Raw genomic sequence first — 21,299 nt, 5'->3', positions numbered from 1 at the left:
ATAGCTATTTTACTATTGGTTATAACGTTCTCCAATAGCCTGTAGAGCCAAAATGATGTCAGCAGAAAAGGAAAGTTTTTTCAGAGGGAGAGCATGTTTCATTTTAATGAAATATTATAAGGACAGACATTTTTGTTTTTCTTTGCAATAACATGCACTGATAAATCGTTCACAATAAGACCAGGAACATGCATTAAGAAAATAGATAGGGTCAATTTCGATACCATGTTGACTCTAATGAAATATTGTTTTCCGGAGTCTTTTTGTATCCACATTCTCCTCGGTTTCCCTCCATTTCTTTCTTGCGCACTCTCTCTTTTACTGTTTCTTAAACTCACACACATTGACACAGTGTGCTACACATGCATGCAGGTGATGATATGCCTGAGAGCAGAAGATCCATCATTGTCTCTAGCTGGTGTTCCACTGCACATACACACATGCACATCCCTCTGGCTCGTGTCTAGCTGAACATCCATTCTCAGCTCAGAGGGAGAGCGCATAGAGACTGACATATTCATCTGTCCCCACAGCGGGGAGATTTAGACAGTATGCACACATTTACAGAACAAACTCCCATGCACTATGCATGTTCATAATCGCTTACATGCACCATAAAAAAAATGTTGTCAATTTTGATGAAAAACCAATACCACCCCATAAACCTCATCCAGAGATGCAAAACATCTGATCTAGAGATGTTTGAGTCGTTCCAAAGCCTTTGGTGCAGTAGAAGGCAGCCATGATTTTTCCATTGCATGAGCGAAAAAAAAAAATCTTCCCACCCAAAGGGAGCAGGAGGGCTTTTTCATTTAGCCAATGAAGGAGAAGACTGTGGCTTTCAAAGCAAACCATTTTGATAGTTAACACGAAGCCACTTTAAAGCACAGCTGCACCACTGACGTGAATAATACTATTTAATTTGTCTAATCTTAGCCCAAATGCCGGGTGGTTGCGTGTGTTTGTGTGTGTGTGTGCGTTTGTTACCATGTCTTCCATTCATCTGTTCGACATTTGCGTTTTGTAGCCAAAATTGGGTTGTAGTCACATCTGCAATGAAATAGCAGATCCCTCTTAGAGCGATAATACATGTATCAAATTGAATTGAATTGAATTGAATTCAAGTTTATTTGTATAGCGCTTTTTACAATACAAATCGTTACAAAGCAACTTTACAGAAAATTATGTTTCTACAATATTTAGTAATAGCTTGTAAGTGGTGACTGTCAGTTTGTGCACGTATGACAGGATTTGTAGAAAAATGTATACAAGTCGTAGTCAGCCAGATGATGAACATTATTAATATTATTAATAATTATTATATGATGCAGTCACACTTGTAGCAATATTTGTTAGTTATGTTGTTGATTCAGGGTTAGCATCATCTGGGATCCTCTGAGGGTCAGCATCATCTTTTCTTAGGTGTTCTGGATCCAGACTGGAGCTTGTGTAAATCCTAGTTGCAAAACATAGAAACAAATAGAGACATCATTAGCATAGATGCTGTTCCAACAAAGTAAAATTAATTAGTTTAACCCAAGCTAAAGAATATGAATGCACTTTTGATCAGATACAACTATACTCACAATTTAAGATACATTATTCAAATGCTTGGCGAAAGAGATGCGTTTTTAATCTAGATTTAAACAGAGAGAGTGTGTCTGAACATTATCAGGAAGGCTATTTCAGAGTTTGGGAGCCAAATGTGAAAAAGCTCTACCTCCTTTAGTGGACTTTGCTATCCTAGGAACTACCAAAAGTCCAGCGTTTTGTGACCTTTGGGAGCGTGATGGATTGTAGCGTGGTAGAAGGCTAGTTAGGTACGCAGGAGCTAAACCATTTAGGGCCTTATAGGTAAGTAATGATAATTTGTAACTGATACAGAACTTAATAGGTAGCCAGTGCAGAGACTGTAAAATTGGGGTAATATGATCATATTTTCTTGACCTGGTAAGGACTCTAGCCGCTGCATTTTGGACTACCTGCAGCTTGTTTATTGAAGAAGCAGGACAATCACCTAGAAGTGCATTACAATAGTCCAGTCTAGAGGTCATGAATGCATGAACTAGCTTTTCTGCATCAGAAACAGACAACATGTTTCGTAGCTTGGCAATGTTTCTAAGATGGAAGAATGCAGTTTTTGTAACATGGGAAATATGATTTTCAAAAGAAAAGTTGCTGTCTAATATAACACCCAGATTTTTGACTGTAGAAGAAGTAACAGTACATCCGTCTAGTTGCAGATTTTAATCTAAAAGATTCTGTGTAGTGTTTTTTGGTCCAATAATTAATATCTCTGTCTTATCCAAATTTAATTGGAGAAAATTATTGGTCATCCAATCGTTTACATTTTTAACACAGTCTGTTAGCTTAGATAATTTAGAGGTTTCATCTGGTCTCGTTGAGGTATCATCAGCATAACAGTGGAAGCTAATTCCGTATTTTCTAATAATATTACCAAGGGGCAACATGTATATTGAAAATAGAAGGGGACCTAGGACCTATCCTTGTGGCACTCCATATTTTACTGATGATAAATGAGATGACTCCCTATTTAAGTAAACAAAATGGTAGCAATCGGACAGGTAGGATCTAAACCATCTTAGAGCCTGCCCTTGAATACCTGTATAGTTTTGTAATTGATCTATGAGTATGTCATGATCTATGGTGTCGAACGCAGCACTAAGATCAAGTTAAACTAGAAATGAGATGCAGCCTTGATCTTATGCAAGAAGCAGGTCATTTGTAATTTTAACAAGTGCAGTTTCTGTGCTATGGTGGGGCCTGAAACCTGACTGAAATTCTTCATACAGATCATTTTTGTGCAGGAAGGTGCTCAATTGAGCAGACACAACTTTTTCTAAAATTTTAGACATAAATGGAAGATTTGAAATAGGCCTATAATTTGCCAGTTCACTAGGATCTAGTTTTGGTTTCTTAATAAGAGGCTTAATAACCGCCTGCTTGAATGGTTTTGGGACGTGACCTGAAGATAACGACGAGTTAATAATATTGAGAAGCGGTTCTTCTGCTACAGGTAACAACTCTTTCAGTAATTTAGTGGGTACAGGATCTAATAAACATGTTGTTGGTTTAGATACAGTGATAAGTTTATTTAGCTCTTCCTGTCCTATATTTGTAAAGCACTGCAGTTTATCTTTGGGTGCGATGGATGAAACTGAAGTGTTAGACGCTGTAGAATCTACATTCGCTATTGTATTTCTAATGTTATCTATTTTATCAGTGAAGAAATTCATAAAGTCATTACTATTTAACGTTGGTGGAATATTTGAATCAGGTGGTGTCTGGTAATTTGTTAATTTAGCCACTGTGCTAAATAAAAACATTGGATTGTTTTGGTTATTTTCTATGAGTTTGTGGATATGCTCTGCCCTAGCAGTTTTTAGAGCCTGTCTATAGCTGGACATACTGCATTCCCATGCAATTCTAAAAACTTCCAAGTTAGTTTTTCTCCATTTGCATTCAAGACTACGAGTTACTTTCTTGAGAGAGTGAGTATTACTGTTATACCATGGCACAGTACGTTTTTCTCTAACCTTTTTCAATTTTATGGGGGCAACAGCTTCTAATGTATTAGGGAAAATAGTGCCCATGTTGCCAGTCATTTCGTCTAATTCATGTGTATTTTTGGGTACAAATAGCAGTTGAGATAGATCAGGCAGGTTATTTGCGAATCTGTCTTTGGTGACTGGAACAATAGTTCTGCCCAGACGGTAACGCTGAGACATATAGTTAATATCAGTTATACGCAGCATGCACGATACAAGGAAATGGTCTGTAATATTATCACATTGAGGTACGATATCTATAGCAGTAAGATCGATTCCATGCGATATAATTAAATCTAGTGTATGATTAAAACGATGAGTGGGCCTGGTAACATTTTGCTTGACTCCAAAAGAGTTTATTAGGTCAGTAAACGCAAGTCCTAATGCATCATTTGTATTATCAACGTGAATATTAAAATCTCCCATGATTAGCGCCTTATCAACTGTAACCAGAAGGTCTGAGAGGAAATCTGCAAATTATTTTAGGAATTCTGTAAACGGCCCTGGTGGTCTATACACAGTAGCCAGAGCAAGAGATACATTGGATTTCTTTTGCAGGTCTGACAGTGTAACATTAAGCAGAAGTATTTCGAATGAGTTAATCCTGTATCCCGTTTTCTGGGTAACATTGAGAATATCACTATATATTGTTGCAACACCTCCGCCACGACCAGTCTGACGGGGCTCATGCTTATAACAGTAGTTTGGTGGAGTCGACTAATTTAGACCAAAATAATCATTTGGTTTTAGCCAGGTTTCAGTCAAGCAGAATACATAAAAACTATTATCTGTGATCATTTCATTTACAATAACTGCTTTGGGTGTGAGTGATCTAATATTTATGAGCCCAAACTTTAAAGATTGTTTTTGTTCATTTACTTTACATGTTTCTGGTTTAATCACGATAAGATTTTTTCTAGATCCTACATTAAATTTATATTTTGACCTCACTATTCGGGGAACAGACACAGTCTTAATAGATTGTACAGTGCAAGTACTTTTATCATTTAAGCGGGTGGAACAAAAGTCATCATAATAGTTATTTGAGAATTGTCTTACTAGTCACATGGAGCGAAGTGTCCTGGAGATGTTGTCAGAGAGCAGCTCCGCTCCGCCTCTGCTGGGGTGCAAGCCATCAGCGCGAAACAGCCTAGGACGCTCCCAGAAAAGATTCCAGTTATTAACAAATAGCAGTTTCTGTTCTTTACACCATGACAACAACCATTCATTTAAAGCAAAAAGTCTACTGAACTTTTCGTGTCCTCGTCAATACGTGGGCAGTGGTCCTGACATGATCATCGCCGCGGGCGTCGTGCTGCGAACCGTCTCGATCAGTCTGCTGAATTCCCTCTTCAGCGTCTCCGTCTGCCGCAGCGTGGTGTCGTTAACCCCGGCGTGAAGCACGACCGGTCTGGGGCTCTCGTCGGCCTTCAGGATCGCGGGTATCTGCACAGAAACATCGAGAACACGAGCACCAGGGAAACAATGAGTGTGCACTTTACCTTCGGCTAACATTTATGCATATATATACATGAATGCATATCAGAAGTTTGTATTTGTGCGTGTTTGAATATGCATGTGTGTGGGATCGGGTTTTGTGGCCCAGTGCGGTATTAAGTCTCCGAAAGCAGAAAGAGGCGTGTTGTTTTATGCCTCTCTGCTCTTTCATTTATGTCAGATCTGTTGTTCACATGCTGCGTATGCTGACGGGAGAGAAGGGGGCTCGAGAAAAAGAGAGACTTGTGGAGTTAAAAGGCCAAGTTTTGGCACACGCAGAGTCAAACTGATGGAGGAGATGATTTTTGGTTTCTTTTTCAAGGCCACTGTAATTTACTCCAGCTCTATAAATCTCTTTGAATAATAAAAGAGAGAAATGCTTACATATATGTATTTCGGAAACTATTTGCCAACACCGGGGACTGTAAAATTCGGCTTCCTTATACGCTATGCATTGATAGGCACTTTGATGGTTTCATTACTAATGCTTTTAGAACATTAACAGAGCCTTTAACTAGTTTTGCAGCAATGACATGTTTGGGTAAATGAGTGACATGTGGTATTCTCTGTTTTTCATTTGCTTTAGTCTATGTAATTTTTTCTTTTTATTTGGCTGATGTACTTTTGATGCATTTCTCATGCATTTACAACATTTTTATGGCCTTTTCTCTTTCCTTCTTTTACAAATTGTGGAAGTCTGTCCAATTTTTTTCTTCTTCTTTTTTCCCATTTCAGTTTCACTGGCCGCAGCCAGTTTGGCAGCACTACGTTTACTGCACAGTTTATATTGCTTATTGTTACCAACAAGCTGAAAATCATAAAACGAAACGGGGGGTGTTTTCTGATGCTCACTGGAAAGGGGGAATGTTTAGGGTGTTTTTGGAGATGATTCCTCATGCTGAGAGGTCAGTTAAGTTTTGACTGCTCTGCTCTGGATTTCATTAGCACAGGAAATGTCCCATGTAGACATGCTGGGCGTTTATGCCTGGAGAATGAACTCACATTCACTCACATGTTAATCGCTCGAGGAGACTGTTTGAAAATGTTAGAGCAAAGAGAAGCAATAGCTGTTGTCAGAGCAGCAGGCCAGCGACGATTGAACTATATACACACCAACAGGTGTGCGAGAAAGAAAAATGACAAAAAAAAAAGAAAACTGTTATGAGTTGCCTCACCATTTGTAACAAATTATTACTGGTGAACAAATGATCAACATGTATGTGTGTGAAAGTTTAGCAGGTGTCATAATTTTTTTTTTCTCTCTCTCTCTCTCTCTCTCTCTCTCTCTCTCTCTCTCTCTCTCTCTCTCTCTCTCTCTCTCTCTCTATGTAGTTACCCTCATGCTGTTCCAAGACTGTATGACTTTTTTTTTATGTTTCAATGAATAACAACTGAATTTTTCAAATCTTGGAATATAGAGTATGAGTAATATGGACTTGTTTTTTGTTTTTATTTAGTTTTTTACGCATCAGTGTTACATTTATTGCAATTGCATGGAAAATAGTAACAAGCATAGTTTTTAGCAATTTTTTATTGCACAATAGAAAGTAACATGGGGGTGAGTACATGACAGATGATTTATTTTTGCAAGATGCTTTTAATTCCAATCCTTTAGTTCACAGTATTGTGTTCATAGTATTGTTTTGATTACAGCCATGTATGACACTGCAATGCTGTCAGGAGACGTTCCAGTCATGTTTGGGCCTATGTTTTCCCTGAAAGTATCATGTCTTTCAAGCTGCAGTAAATATTAGTCATTTACTAAATCAAACGTATGCTTCAATTTGAATAAATTCAGAATAGAGCAAATTCTGCATTATATCAGATCTGCCTAAAAAGTGGGGTTAAAAATGCTTTATTGCATTTCACATTGTCGCATGCACCGACTGACTCGGATACACACTTCAGTGCATATAATGATATTCTTGTGCACTCAAAACATACTCTAATGCTCAGTCACCCGGTGCATGCTGTTCTTCGCCCCATGATCGGCTCTGCTATGCTTCAGTGGCAAGAACTGATCTTTTATACTAATTTTGGATTAATGGATTAATTCGTCCCTCAATGCAGACACTCTCAGCCACATTTAAAATAACAAATGGGCCTGCAGAACCCCTCCAACACACACTTCTCTCTCTCTCTCTCTTTCTCTTCTGTGCTTTCGAAATCTTTAGATGAATAGGGGGTCTGCAACAGTGCATAACAGTGAATGTGTTCAGGTCCTGCCACAGCCAGCCCAACTTTAATCCCACTTAATGCTCAGAGTCAACTTGCACTCCCAATCACAGTCTAACTTTAATCTCTGCTCAAGCTGGACAAAACCCCCTCCAACCACCCCTAAACCACTCCAGAGAGAGCAAAGAAGACAAAGGAGAAGGCAAGGAGGCTGTTTATGCGGAGTAAGATGTATTTTGACTGTTTTTCGATAGATCTTAACTGTCACATCAAGCTGGATCAAACGTTGGATGTCCAACTAGTGAACTGTGTTTTCACATGTAGCAAATTCATAGCTGCTTTCAATGGTAATTCAGTGTGATTTTGATTAAATTTTACATTTTAAGTAGCTTCTTAGCATTAACAGATTGGCAGTTAACCCCCATCTCCAACAATCTTATGCAAGGTCTATATAATTATTGCATTTGCTGAAAGTCAGAGAAAAAGATTGAAAGAAAGACCAATATTGTACAGGCTTGTTTTTTATGTATTTTTTTCTTTACATTATTGCATGTTTTACGTGTGAAATCAAATCGATGTAAGGATGAGTAAATACATTTTTGGGTGAACGTTCTTTTAAGGAAAGCCTAACAATTTCAATTGTTAATCTACTGTAGAAACACTTTCATTTAATTTTTCAAAAGAAAAGTCAAATTAAGTAGATTGCAGAACTAACTCTTGCATGAAGCCCTTCTATCTTTTCTGTTCATTTGAAGTGTTCTCTTTGCGATTTCCCCTCCCCCCAGAGTCTTTAATATAACTCTGTACAAAAGTGCTTTGTTGCAGATTGTATTACTTGTTTTCTTCCCCTGTTTGGCTGGGGTCTCAGCGATCTACCTGAGGAGAGGTTGTCTCGGACCTGGCTTCCACTGATGCTTTTAAATGTAGCTGAGCTTTTCTTCTGCCTGTCCCTTAAGTCTCAGCATTTGGGCCCTCTTCACAGTCTCCCTCCATATCCTTTATGAGCTGTGAAGTGACCACAAGCCTAAGCCCCCCGTGCTTAATATGCTGCTTCTCTCTCTTTTTTGGCTCACCTATTTTTTTTTTTTTTTTTTTCAGTTTCCTTTCACAAGCCTCTGGGGAAAAAATGTATGACTGAAAAGGGTTGCAGAGAGAGAGAAAAATCTTTGACAACTTTAAAAGGGAAAATCCCTTAATGCATCTCCAACCTTATCTCAAACACCTCAGTATCTGTCTCCAGCGCCAGGCCTTTGAAAGGATATTTCAGAGCTGGAAAGAGCCAGGAGGAGACTGGGTCTAAGGCAGGCTTGGGAATGAGTTATAGGCCCTTTAGAGTCTGGGAATCTCAGAGTTCTGACCAGGGCTTTGACCTGCTGCCTGAATCACACGTACAGCAACTGAACAACAAGTACACAGTCTACACGCTAACCGAAAGAACAAAAGAGAGAATTTACAGACTTTTTATTTCAAAGATATTTTTAGAGAGTATTTATGCAATTACCACTGTAGTTAAAGTTTAAGTGTAAAGTTAAAGATGAAAGATTGTCACTTCATACTGTAACTGTAAATTTAACAGGCTAGTTTTTACAGTGTACTTTCATTCATTAAGGATGCATTAAATTCATCAAAAGTGACAGTCAAGACATCTATATTGTTACAAAAAAAAAAACTGTGAATAAACGTTGTTCTTCTGAACTTTCTATAATCAAATAATAATAATAAAAATGTATCATGGATTTCCACAGTTTCCACATATTAAGCAGCACAACTGTTTTCAACATTGATTATGATGATGATGATGAGTTTCTTATCAACCTAATCAGCATATCTGAATGATTTCTGAAGGATCATATGACACTGAAGACTGGAGTAATAGCCGCTAAAAATTCAAATTTGCCATTACAAGAATAAATTCAGAAAGCAATACTATATTACAGCTTTTTACTGTATTTTTAATAAAAAAAAATTGGTTAGCATAATACACTTCTTTCAAAAATATTCAAAAAAATCTTACTGACCACATACTTTTTATTAGTGTATATATATGTCATAATATTTTTCTTGAATATATATATATATATTATAAAAGATTATATATATATATATATATATATATATATATATATATATATATATATATATATACGTATATATATATATATATATATATATATATATATATATATATATATATATATATATATATATACGTATATATATATATATATATATATATACGAATATATATATATATATATACGAATATATATATATATATATGTATACGTATATATATATATATATATAAAATCTTTTGAAATTCATCTCACAGATTCCTACTATTCCTATCGACATTTCTTTTTTGTCAGTCACACACTAATCACTCACCCACTCATTGCGACTAATTAATTCACACACTCGCTCTTCTACACTCATTTACTCGCTCAGTCGTTCAAGATCACCCCCGCAGCCCCCGGTCCCTCTCTCACCCTGTCTGTTACGGCGACTTTAACAGGCTCGGTCCAGCGCAGGCCGATAAATCTCCAGCTGAGGATAAAGTTCAAGTAGATAAAATCAAACAGATGTCGGTAGGGAGGTTCACTTTCTGTGACCCATAAAAGTGCTCTCATCAAAGCCTGGAATCATTTGTTTTGAATTATGACTCTGTTTTCGGAGGGGGAGAGGAGGGCACGGAGAGCTGTTTGCAGTGTAATAGGAACTGTTTATCTGAAAACAGTGTGGGGATGCCAGCGCACAGCCCAACCCTGGGAAACTCACTAGTGACAGACGCCTGACTGACAACTGTCTAGGTTTTTGTTTGGTTGTGAGAATTTTTAATGTGTAAATGTATCCACATTACATCTACTGTTTTAGATGATCAGGAACGTTAAGACTGTGGAGTTGATGCTGTACATTTTTAGACAAAAAAAAAAAAAAAATCATGCATTTGGCTCTTATAAATTGGGTGACAAAAATGAGATGTTTAAGTCCCCCAGACAATATTTACTATCTGTAAGTGTTTTGGATCGGGATAGGTGATAAGATCTTAGGCAAACCCAAATAACAAGCTTATGAATTTGAGCAAATGTTTGCTTTCTCTGTCTCATCGGACGCACGTGATATTTTCTTTCCCGTCGCTGTTTTATTCGCGACCTCTCGGAGATAGTGCCATATGAGGGTTGTATTTTCAGTGGGAGTTCAAGTCAGGGTTAAATAGTTGCTTTATCAAAGTGATCTGGCCCCCAGTGCTGGTTAAGTGAGGGCCACGACTACAGAACGCTTACCTACTGAGAGTCTGCCCTTCAGCCCTCAATAATGTATGTTTTTACAGAGAGAAAAAATACAGTCCATTTGGCCTCATGCTTGAGACAACGGATTTCCAACTGTCATCGTAATTCAGGCACTGAGTGTGTTGTCTTTCTCTGGCCTGATAATAAACTCGCCTTTAATGTGTCTGTGACATCGGAAGCTGCGGGTCAGCGCGTGAGAGAAAATAGAAAGAGAGAGGGCCGAAAGTAAAGAATAGCTGAATTTAGAGTTAGCGTGCAACCGTGTATTTTGTTGTTTCTTCTCTGACCCGAAGACTTTTCTTTCATCTGCATGCGATAGTATACAGTTATTATAACTTTCTGATCTCATGATTTTCTGCTTAATATTTGCTTGTAGTGAATGCGAAGCCGAGCGATCACGAATGGAGGCGAGAGAAGAGTTCTGGTTCTCTCTTTTTCTCAATTTTTTTTTTCATTTTTATTAGCCTCCTGCTCTTGACCTTGTTAGTCAGTCACGGAAGCGTGTAAATCTATCTGACTATACAACTGCATGTTGAAAAGTTACAGCTTCTCAGGGAATTTCACCTTGACTTCTTTATACAGTGTTGTGAAGGAAACCATTTCTGGACAACCAGAGCTCAGCTGTTCTCATATCTGCTCTGAACCTCTTAAATGGGAGTTGAAAGAGATGGCCAGATAGCGAGAGAGTAATACATCAGCATTCATGTGTATCTCTTAATTTTTGTCAAGATTTTATGTATTATTGCAGAAGATACTCAGATAGTTCTCAACACAGATGCCAAACCTGACTTGATGTGTGTTTCCAGCTTCAAGCTTATTGTCTGTTCACACTGAAGATGCAGTTTCAAATATGACTTTTTGTTATGGGGGGGAAAAAAAGGCCAAAAAACATTGACAACTTATGCTGCATCAAAAAAAATAAAAAATAAAATTATAATAATTCTTTAGAAAACCACAGTTCATGGCTGTAATAGAGCATAGCCTATTGGATATTATAAATAGGGACAGGCCCCAAATTCCTTGTTTCTATAGAAAACACCACATGATGGAAAACTTTAAAGATTCAGTGAAATAGCTAGATCAAAGTAATTTATAATGGTTTATGGCAAAGTTTAAACTCAAATGGCAAAGCTTAAAAGATGTATAAATGTTCACTTTGTTTATATTTCTGTTCTTGTATGTCTGTCACTACCAATTTAGGCACTTCATAGTCACTATCTCCAGGGGGCAGCAGCAATGACAGCTGTAGTGCTGAACAGAGAGTCAGTGCTTAGAAACACAAATGATGCATATAAACGCGATTCACTGTAATCTTTTAACATCCCAGGAAGCTTGTTTTTAGTGAAAAGAGAGTACTGTTAGTTTATGAACACAAAACACTGAAGCTTAAAAGCTACATTAGAAACCAACTCTGTAATTAAACACTGTCTGTACTCACTTGACCCAGCGAGGGGTGTTTTCTTAAGTAGCTTACTTGGTTTTGAAGCACACAAGATTGTAACCAGGAATCATAACGTCGGTCCTGAGATTTATGTCAGACGCTCCAATTCTTTAATGGTGCATGATAAGGAGTCATAATTTAACCATTAAACCCTTTGCACATATTTACCAAGCTCTAGGGTAAGACTTTGAAAGTTTCCAAACTATATAAATAATAACTGTTAATATATATTTTAGGATTTTAAATGCTCAAGGGGTGGCATTGCAAATAATAATTAAAAATAAAACAATAAAAAGGCCTGACCACACCTGGAAAAGTCCAAGGATGTGCATGTCATTAGAAGTGGGAATTTTAGAGTGACTTTAACTGTTACTGGTGACAGAGGAGGGACGACCTTCACATGGTTTACATCATTAAGCCTCCATTTTCTTCCACCACAGTTATATTGAGACTAGACTGGTGATTCATGTCGCATGAAAGGCCTAATTTACTTACAGTGTTTCTGCTGGAAGTCCCCAGAACGGACGCACCGAGTTTTTATTGACATAAATGTGTGAGGAGAAAACAACCTGGCAGTGCAGTGTATCTCAGTGACAGGAAGTCATTTCACACTGGTAAACACACACATCCAAACACAAATGCTCAAACACTGCCGAATTGCTTTATTTGTCTCAAAGTCCAAACATCCAATGATCACTCATTATATTATATTATATTATATTATATTATATTATATTATATTATATTATATTATATTATATTATATTATATTATATTATATTATATTATATTATATTATATTATATTATATTATATTATATTATATTATATTATATTATATTATATTATGACATAATTACAATCCCTAATTCTTTTAATGCATCTAAACTACTAGAGTATGCATATTATTATTTTCATCTTGTTTTCCTAAACTTCAAACTTTACTTATACTAATATATAGGCCTGTAAAAAGTGCAAATGTTGCTTGAATTTTTATTGACGTGTGTGTGTGTGAATATCTGTACCCCCTTACTTGCCTGTTTAATTGTAAATCTGATGTCTGTCCTTATGATAGCAGAATGCTCTGATCTCTGACCTGTATGACCTCAGTCTATTGCCCTCAACCTCTGTGCGTCTGCCTCTGCCTTGCTGCTATAAAACAGCCACCCAATTTGGTTTCCATTAGAGAGTTTGCTATAGTTCTGCTGACACTATCGACCCAAAATCCATGTCTTAATGTCCTATTGAATTGAATGAAATGGTGGTTAAGACTGAATCTAGACGCTATCTGAGAGTGAAAGAAGTGCACTGGGAATATCTGTCATCGCCAGTCAGCTTGTAGTTCTTATCAATTTTATATATACATAATGTTTGCATTGTTTTGCAGTTTTGTCTTTTTAAATAATTCATAGGAGATTTAGCTATAAGGTTCCAGTTCCTAAGTTTTGATGAGCAGATGGAGAAACTACAGTTAAATATTTATTCTAATATTTTTTCTTGTTCTATTAAAATTATTAAACATATGCAATATATACAAAATAAAAAGTTGACCTTAATTTAATTGACCCAGGCAGAATTAAATTTTACCAAACTTACATTGTCTCTATCACTGTTATATCATCATTATTATAACATATTATTATGTATTCCAAAGCATAAAGGAGCAGCCTTTCCACTCCATCATAATGGTTTACCTTGCCTGGTAGCATTTGTAAAATATATATATATTTTTTCAATGAAATAATTTAACTGAAATTTTGCATACCTGTATATCCTGCTTCCTTGCTCTTTCTGACTAGTTCTTAATTTAGTCCTTGAACTGTGGCCTACTTAGTATGATCATAACGAGGGCTAAAGCTTGTCTGTTTCGGTATGTGGGTACAAGAGAAAAGGCCTGGGTTCAGTTCAAGCTTCAGAAATTTTATAAAACCTCTATCAAATGGATTACATTGAAAAATAATTTATTAATGAGTTATAATAAATTCTGTAATTTTAAACACTTGTAATGTTGACTGTTAAAATTTAATTATTATTACATAAAATAATTAATAATCAGTTATTCAGTGCATAAAAGTCAATGTTCCTTAATATATATATATATATATATATATATATATATATATATATATATATATATATATATATAATTTTTTTTTTCTTTTTTTTTTTTTTTTTACAAATCTAAATATATTCTGTTTATGTGGTTTTTATGAAGAATTTGCACAGTATTTTGTGATCCAGTGCGAATGCTGAATACTGGTGACCCTGTATAAAATGTTTATACCTGAATCAATATTCGAAATTATTTGGAGCCTTGAGGGACAACAAAAGTTCCTTGTCAGATTTCATATCCTCTGAATTATAATTCATAGACATGGGGAGAAGAAAGGTCATCAAAAAAAAAAAAAAAACCTCCCCCCAGCTCCTGTGTTGCACATTCATCCTTCTTATTACTACAATGGAGCTTCACCTTCTCTTTTTAATCATGGCTGCAGATATTAAACTGCACCGTCGGCGTAGGCTTGTATGGCATAGGGATTTACGGGGGGATTTGCATCTTCCTGTTCTTCCAGTTCAAATATCTATGTCTTCACCGATCAAATTATCATAACCATAGTAGAGCAGAACTCTCCTCCAAAAATACCTGGGAAATAGAAATGTAAGAATACATGGAGTAAAAAAACAGAGATCTTCATATGATTCATGTAGTGGAATTTCAAGTACGAAGCAAAAGTGTTTATTCTGAATAGTTGTTTAAGAATAAAGATGACCAAACTGTAAGATTTTTATTTCTTAATGGTGTTGGATTTTTTTCAGTCTGATGCAAAAGTAAGTGTTTTTTTTTTTGTTTTGTTTTTTACATTTAGGTTTTTTATACTTACTTTTCCAAAATTAAGTATTATTTTGTTATGCCAAATATATAAAACACTAGAATTTTCAAAATTCATGATAAAAATAAAAGTGATTGTTTTTTTGCAATGCTTTAAATAACTCCAGAATGATATTAAAACTAGCAAGAGATTTTAAAATGGTACTTAAATACTTCAAAAATGTAAGTACATAAATTTTGTTTGAGCTATTTAACAATCAGCAAAAATGTAGCCTCTTATATTTGTTTTCACAACTTATAACAAAAGTATCAACTGAAAACGCAAGGCGATGAACTTCAAAGGTGCAGGATATTACTTGGTTGCTCCTCTGAACTTCTAGCAGTAAACAGAGATATAATTCCCTTTTATCATATAGTGCTGCGTCGAGCTGAGTTGCGTGACTCGCCTGAACGTGTGAGGCCTCTGTGTGTGAAGGGACTCTGAGCTGAGATTTTTTTCTTAATTATTATTATTTGTTTAATTTTGAGTCTGTAAGCCGAGCCTTAGGGTCGGCACGGCAGCACAGTGTTTGAATTGTTTAACATCTCACGCACTTATTGCCTAGCGAAGTGCTGGAAATGCACATACCTATAAGGGCACCAGTATATCCAGCCTTAAAAAAGCCAACCTGGAGAGTGTGGGAAAGCAGGCTTTTTTCTCTCTCTGTCTCTTCCTCTCTCGGTTTCTTTCTCTCCCAGGCTGCAAGAGCAGGTCAAATCCTCAGCTAGGTGCCCGAGGCTGTTTTTCCCATCTTTCTCTTTTGCAGTGCACCTCTATACCAATTGAACCAAATCCCAGTAAAGCTTGAAAAAAACAGAGCTACCCCTCTGCTTCCACTTTGGAGTTTGTTTAACCCTCTGGGGGCGAAATAATTAAGATCAATATATATATGAAAGTTCAACCTGGTGCTTTTTTTTTTGAAGTTGCCATGCTGTATGAGGTAATTAGACAGCGGCAGATCTAGTGTGTGTGTGTTTTCCACCGATGCTGGAAGAGCACAGACGTAGGCCGCCACTGTAGACCAGAACACTTCGGGACACGTCACGTGTCATGAGAAATATGCTGGGACACACAGTCAAATTATAAGGAATGACTACAGGATTGGTATTGGGACTTCTTTGGATTTGAAAGTAATTCTGAGAAAGAATATGGGGTTTGTGTGAAGCTGAATGGATACAAAACAGACTACATATATTGTTTGAGAGATTTTAATGAAAAGATAATACTTTTACATTGTGTAAATTGTGTAAATCAGATAAATAGTAACAGAATTGTCAGAAACAGGAGAAATACATGAAACCTCTGTTTCTTACATTTAGCTCTATATTTTCTCTGCTAGAAACTTCATATGCATTTGAACATCAGAACCCGATTGAGAGAGAGCGTCCCTTGTGAAAGCAATCCTGGATTATCTTTTCTACAGTACAAGCGAGGGATTTTGCTAACATTCCTTTGCAAATACGGAGGAATAATTCTTATATTTTCTCTATGATCGTATTCCTTCGCTTTGTAGAGCAGTAGTTTAATTTTCAAGGCTCATTTAAAAACCTGAGGGGGCAGAAACAAGCATACATAAGACACACACAAACAAGATATTAGATTATTTGCTTATTAAAAATGCCAGGTAGAATATTTTATTTGATATCTTTCTTTTTCTTTTCAAATCATCTTTCAATCATCTTCCAACCTTATTTTTTTAAACAAAGTAATATCTCTCAAGTATTTAATTTCCACACTTTATGAAATGGTATTTATTTGCAGCACAATGCAAGGATTTACTGCAGTGGCTTCCTAAATTTGGCAGTACTTACTTAATAATTATTTCAATATGTCTCATAAAGCAACCCTTCCTACATTCTTTAAATAATAGCAATTGAAAGATCTGTAAATGCATTATTTCTAATTGCTTGGGCAAAAGGAAAGTATTGCAAAGCAGGAATGAACGATTTTGTAATATTTGCAATATATTTTTAATAATGTAAAATAAGTAAGATAAAAGTAAAATAAATGTTTTTATACAGTACTGCCTCTGATTTCTAAAATCTTTATTTGTGCAATTGCATATTTATTTGTGTTGTGTAAATACATAACTTTCAGATCCCCCCCAAAAAAGCACTAAATGAATAAGACGTTTTTCATAACAGACTACTGCAATAAAATAAATAAAGTTTTAATGATTTAATATTGCAACGGGAATTGTTAACGATGAACGTTACATTGCATAATATTTTATTAAGAAAATAACACTGTGCAGCAACAGTAACATTTTAACTGATGCAATTATTCCCAAGTTACATCACTGTAATTATGATTATTACACTCATAGAAAAACTATACAGCATATAAATTTCTAAACTTTATTATGCACGTTGAAACCATGCTAGTAACACATGATCTTGCTAGTGGGCAGGCGTTTACACATCTGCATGTGTGTGGCTTCTGAAGTCTTCGAAATCCCAGGCCCAGCTTTAATGCCTCACTGTGGAGTTGAGGAGGCCAAGCCTAGAGCTTTACAATGCGGGATGGCAGAGATGCTTCAGTGAGTCACTGCTGTCAATGCTGGGAGTACAGCAGCCTTCTGTCAGGCAGTCCTGGCATTCCAGCGTGCTTGAAGCTCAACCTGGAACAATAGGCAAATTATGAGAGTGATGTGGATATACAGACTCTGCATCTCTCTCTTTGAGCGCACTCGTAGGGTACATGTGTAAAGTTGTGACCTTCGCAGAGAGATTAAGTGCACCTATGGTGTGCCATATTTATCAGACCATAACAATAGGTGTCCAACTCTTAACTAAAGCATTTACGAGCCTCTGTATATGGTATAGTCTCAGTAATCCAGAGGATGTGTGTGAACACTCAAAGGAACATTCTCGCATAAGCCTCATCTTTGCACGTATTCTAAAAATATTAATAGCGACATACATAAGCACATCCGATAAATACTTAAGACTAGTGACTTTTTGTGCATCACAAACACATGCCTAAAATAATGCTAGATTTTCCAGGATATATATATACACATATATGTATATGCTGTGTGTGAGTGTATGCATATCTATATACATTTATACTCTCATATATACATACAGTATGTAATACATTTGCCACAAGTGCACATGCATATGAAATCTGTTTCCTTTGACCTAGTTATCTTAGTAAATCCCTTATAAAACTTACCCTTTTAATGCTTTTAAATCAAAATGCTCATGTGCTGTTTTATTTGAAAGTAAATATGTGTTGCTTTAAAAATAGTTTCATTGGGTGGGATATGGTTTGCTCCACTGAATTCATTCCCACAAGATGATGTAGATGACACTTTTCAGGCATGGTGACGCTTTAGCAAAAAATACCTCATAAATATGAATCATAAAAGGCACAGCCCATTCCCAGTGAATGTGGGAGCCAAATATAAAGTACTCAGATTCATAAACAAGCATAACCCCAATAAACACACTCACAAGTCTTTTAGGGTGTGTGTGTGTGCATGGTCGGTAGTCTGTTCTTAGAAGTAGACTGCTTTAACTGGCTCTCACAGTAGATCTGGCTTGGTAACGTTGCTTTTTTCATGGATATTTGGCTGCTGGTGTGACGATGGGGAGGTGGACTTAGACTATGGGAGCAGGGTTATTGGGAGGCCAGCCAGATTCATTGTTATGAAGCAGAGACACATATACAGGCCAACTTCTGGAGAGTGATGGCAGAAGAAACAACGAAAACTTTAAATAATTTCAAATTTGTTTATAATTTGTCCATTCATTTGTTTTGTATGAAAAAATTGTTTAATCTGATATAACATGTTTATTATGATATTTATGTATGTTACATATATATTATAAAATATACATAAAATATGTTTGTCTGTGTGTGTGTGTGTGTGTGTTTATGAATTAAAAATCCTCTTTATAATAAATACTGATACTCTGAATACATTTGCGCATAAAAGTATTAAAGTTACATCTGATGATGATGCTGATGTTAATGATGGTAATAATAATAATAATAATTTATACAATATATATTATACAATATACACAAAATATAATATCCATCTGTCTGTCTATCTGTCTAATAACAAATCTAAATTTGTCTAAAAACGTGTGTGTGTGTGTGTGTACAGATGGATGGATGGATGGATGGATGGATAGAGAGAGAGAGAGAGATAGATAGATATAGATATAGTATGTGTAAATGTAATACTCCCTGCATATTAATAGTCCAAATAAATTTTGGCATAAAGTATAAAAGTCTTAACTACTACTACTACTACTAACAACAGCAATAACACCAACAACAACATTTATATACACACCAATATATTATGAATAGATTAAAGTAAGCATAAATAGTATTTATATAGAGATAGCATAGCCGTTTTGCACATGCACTTCAGTGTTTACCTTTCTGCCTGCATTCCTCTCTCTTTTAAAAAGTCTGCCTTTTTCGCAACCGGCCACCAATTTTGAGTGGAGAAAAAAAACAGGCTTAAGGTACTAGTGGTGTTTTGGGTCCCATGCTAAATGCCCTCCTAGCTAAGCCCACTGCCCAGGCTGCCTGTCCTTATGGTAAAATGAAAGAAATGAAAGGTAAGTAAAAGTAAATGGATTTTCCTATTGAATGTTATTGCTTGAGGACTGGTGCAGATGGTTATTGATCTGGTGCACGCATTGCCATTACCGCGGGGATGACAATCAACGGCCAGACCCTTCGCCAGTAAACAAGGCTCTTTCTCCCGCCACTGGGAGAAATGAGTGGAGCGGTAGAGAGGAAAAGCGAAGGGTTTGTCTTCCCTACCGCTCTGCTCCATATCGATCCAACCTGCTCTGTTTACTCTTTAGCAGCAATAACAATATGTGCCTGGAGAAAGTGTTCACAGTAACATTTACTTGGATGTGTGCGCGCACACACATCGATGCTTACTGCACTATTCACACATGTACTGTAGTATAATAGGAAGAATAAAGGTGCTGATTTTGCTTCATGATTAATTTTTTATAAATAAATGCTTTTTATATCAAATGTTCACAGAAGTGGTAAAAATATAAAAAATACACTGAAACCCTGTCTTAAAAAAAGAAAAGAAAAGAAAGTTATCAACAGTGCAGAAAAGAGAAATTACTAATAAATACATTTTGTAAAATCACAGGTAATGCAAAGCCTAGATATTTAATGGATTATTTTTAACTCTTTTTTTTTTTTTTTCATGTGTCAGGTCAGAAGGGATGCTGGAGAATGGTTGTAACCGGTCCAGTACCTTTTCACCTGTATCTTCAGTGGACATAATGCTTTGAGCTGAGATGATTCTGAACAGAACTCTGAACTTCATGTGCGTCCACTCTCCATCTCCCTCTGTAAGACCACTGGACTTCTGCTGAGACATTACACAGGTGACAACCAGAATATCTCTTCTCACTTTCACACCAAAACCCTTAGAGTCCAGTTCATTTCTAGAGATGATATTTTATGGTGTCACCTGCACATCAGAATTTGTTTAATTATATTACATCTTCAATTGTGCAAAGCAAAGATTGTCGTAGAAAAGATTTATGAAATGCACATTTTTTATTTTATGCTCTAAACTCTAATCGGTCAAATAATTGTACAGTTATACTGAATTTGCCTAAAACACTGACCAATGCAGCAGCAACAACAACAACAAAAAAGACAGTTAACATCTATCTTTTAAATTAGATTTGTCCTTTTACTTTACTTTTTTAATGCTTGTAATAGCTTTGCACTTAAATATATTATGGACTTTTGAAACTTCATCTCACAGAGCATCTTCTGACGTTTTCAAATGTTGGCTTAATGCCCCAGATGTTACCAACAAAAAGACAGGTGAAGTTAAAGCTGAAACACAATGCCAGAATTTTGGGGAATTAAAGAAGCAGTCTCTGGACACTTTAAGAAGCTGCTGTAAACCTTTTTTTTTCCTGCCTATTTTAAAAATGGAATTATAATGTACTCTTGCTTTTTATATTGTACAGGGTGAATTCAGGTCAACTTGGACATTTGCAATTGAGATTAACCTTAATTCACACGTACTTTATCTAATAAAATGTTTATTAGTGTGGAAATGACTTTATTGCAATATCCTAATGAATTTTTTGAGTCCTAAATTATTTCAGTAAATCGGATAGATAGATAACATTGCAATACTATTCAGTGCGCATCTACGAGTCTGAACACATCTGAGTATCTCGATATTATGTGCTAACTTTCACAGAGCATATCGGTAATGCATTGAAAATCCCAAGTACTCTCATTCTATGGAGAGGACCACAAAATGTGTTTCGTATCAAAACAGGTGCTTTTTTTTTTGTCTTTTTTTCAGATCTGCATTCTTTGAAGGACTCTTATGGCTGGATGCACGTTTTCTACTTTCTTACATCCTTCTCCCAAAGTGTAATCCTTTTTAAATTGCCCACGGCCACCAAATATAGCGGCAAAAGTGTGTCAC

The 21,299-nt window shown here is 36.1% G+C and overlaps 1 long non-coding RNA gene across 1 annotated transcript in view; it reads left to right on the top strand.

Annotated features, from left to right (window-relative positions):
* The window catches only part of LOC132109597 (uncharacterized), a 123,556-nt gene that overhangs the window by 71,533 nt on the left and 30,724 nt on the right, over positions 1-21,299 (top strand). Inside the window, exon 2 of the long non-coding RNA XR_009424529.1 lies at positions 20,052-20,226. This is a non-coding gene — a long non-coding RNA (uncharacterized LOC132109597). The remainder of the gene's footprint in view (positions 1-20,051; positions 20,227-21,299) is intronic.

The sequence above is a fragment of the Carassius carassius genome, chromosome 29, assembly GCF_963082965.1.
Source record: "Carassius carassius chromosome 29, fCarCar2.1, whole genome shotgun sequence".
Taxonomy (NCBI): Eukaryota; Metazoa; Chordata; class Actinopteri; order Cypriniformes; family Cyprinidae; genus Carassius; species Carassius carassius.
Note: the sequence above shows the minus strand (reverse complement) of the source record. Positions and strands in the feature narration are given on the sequence as shown.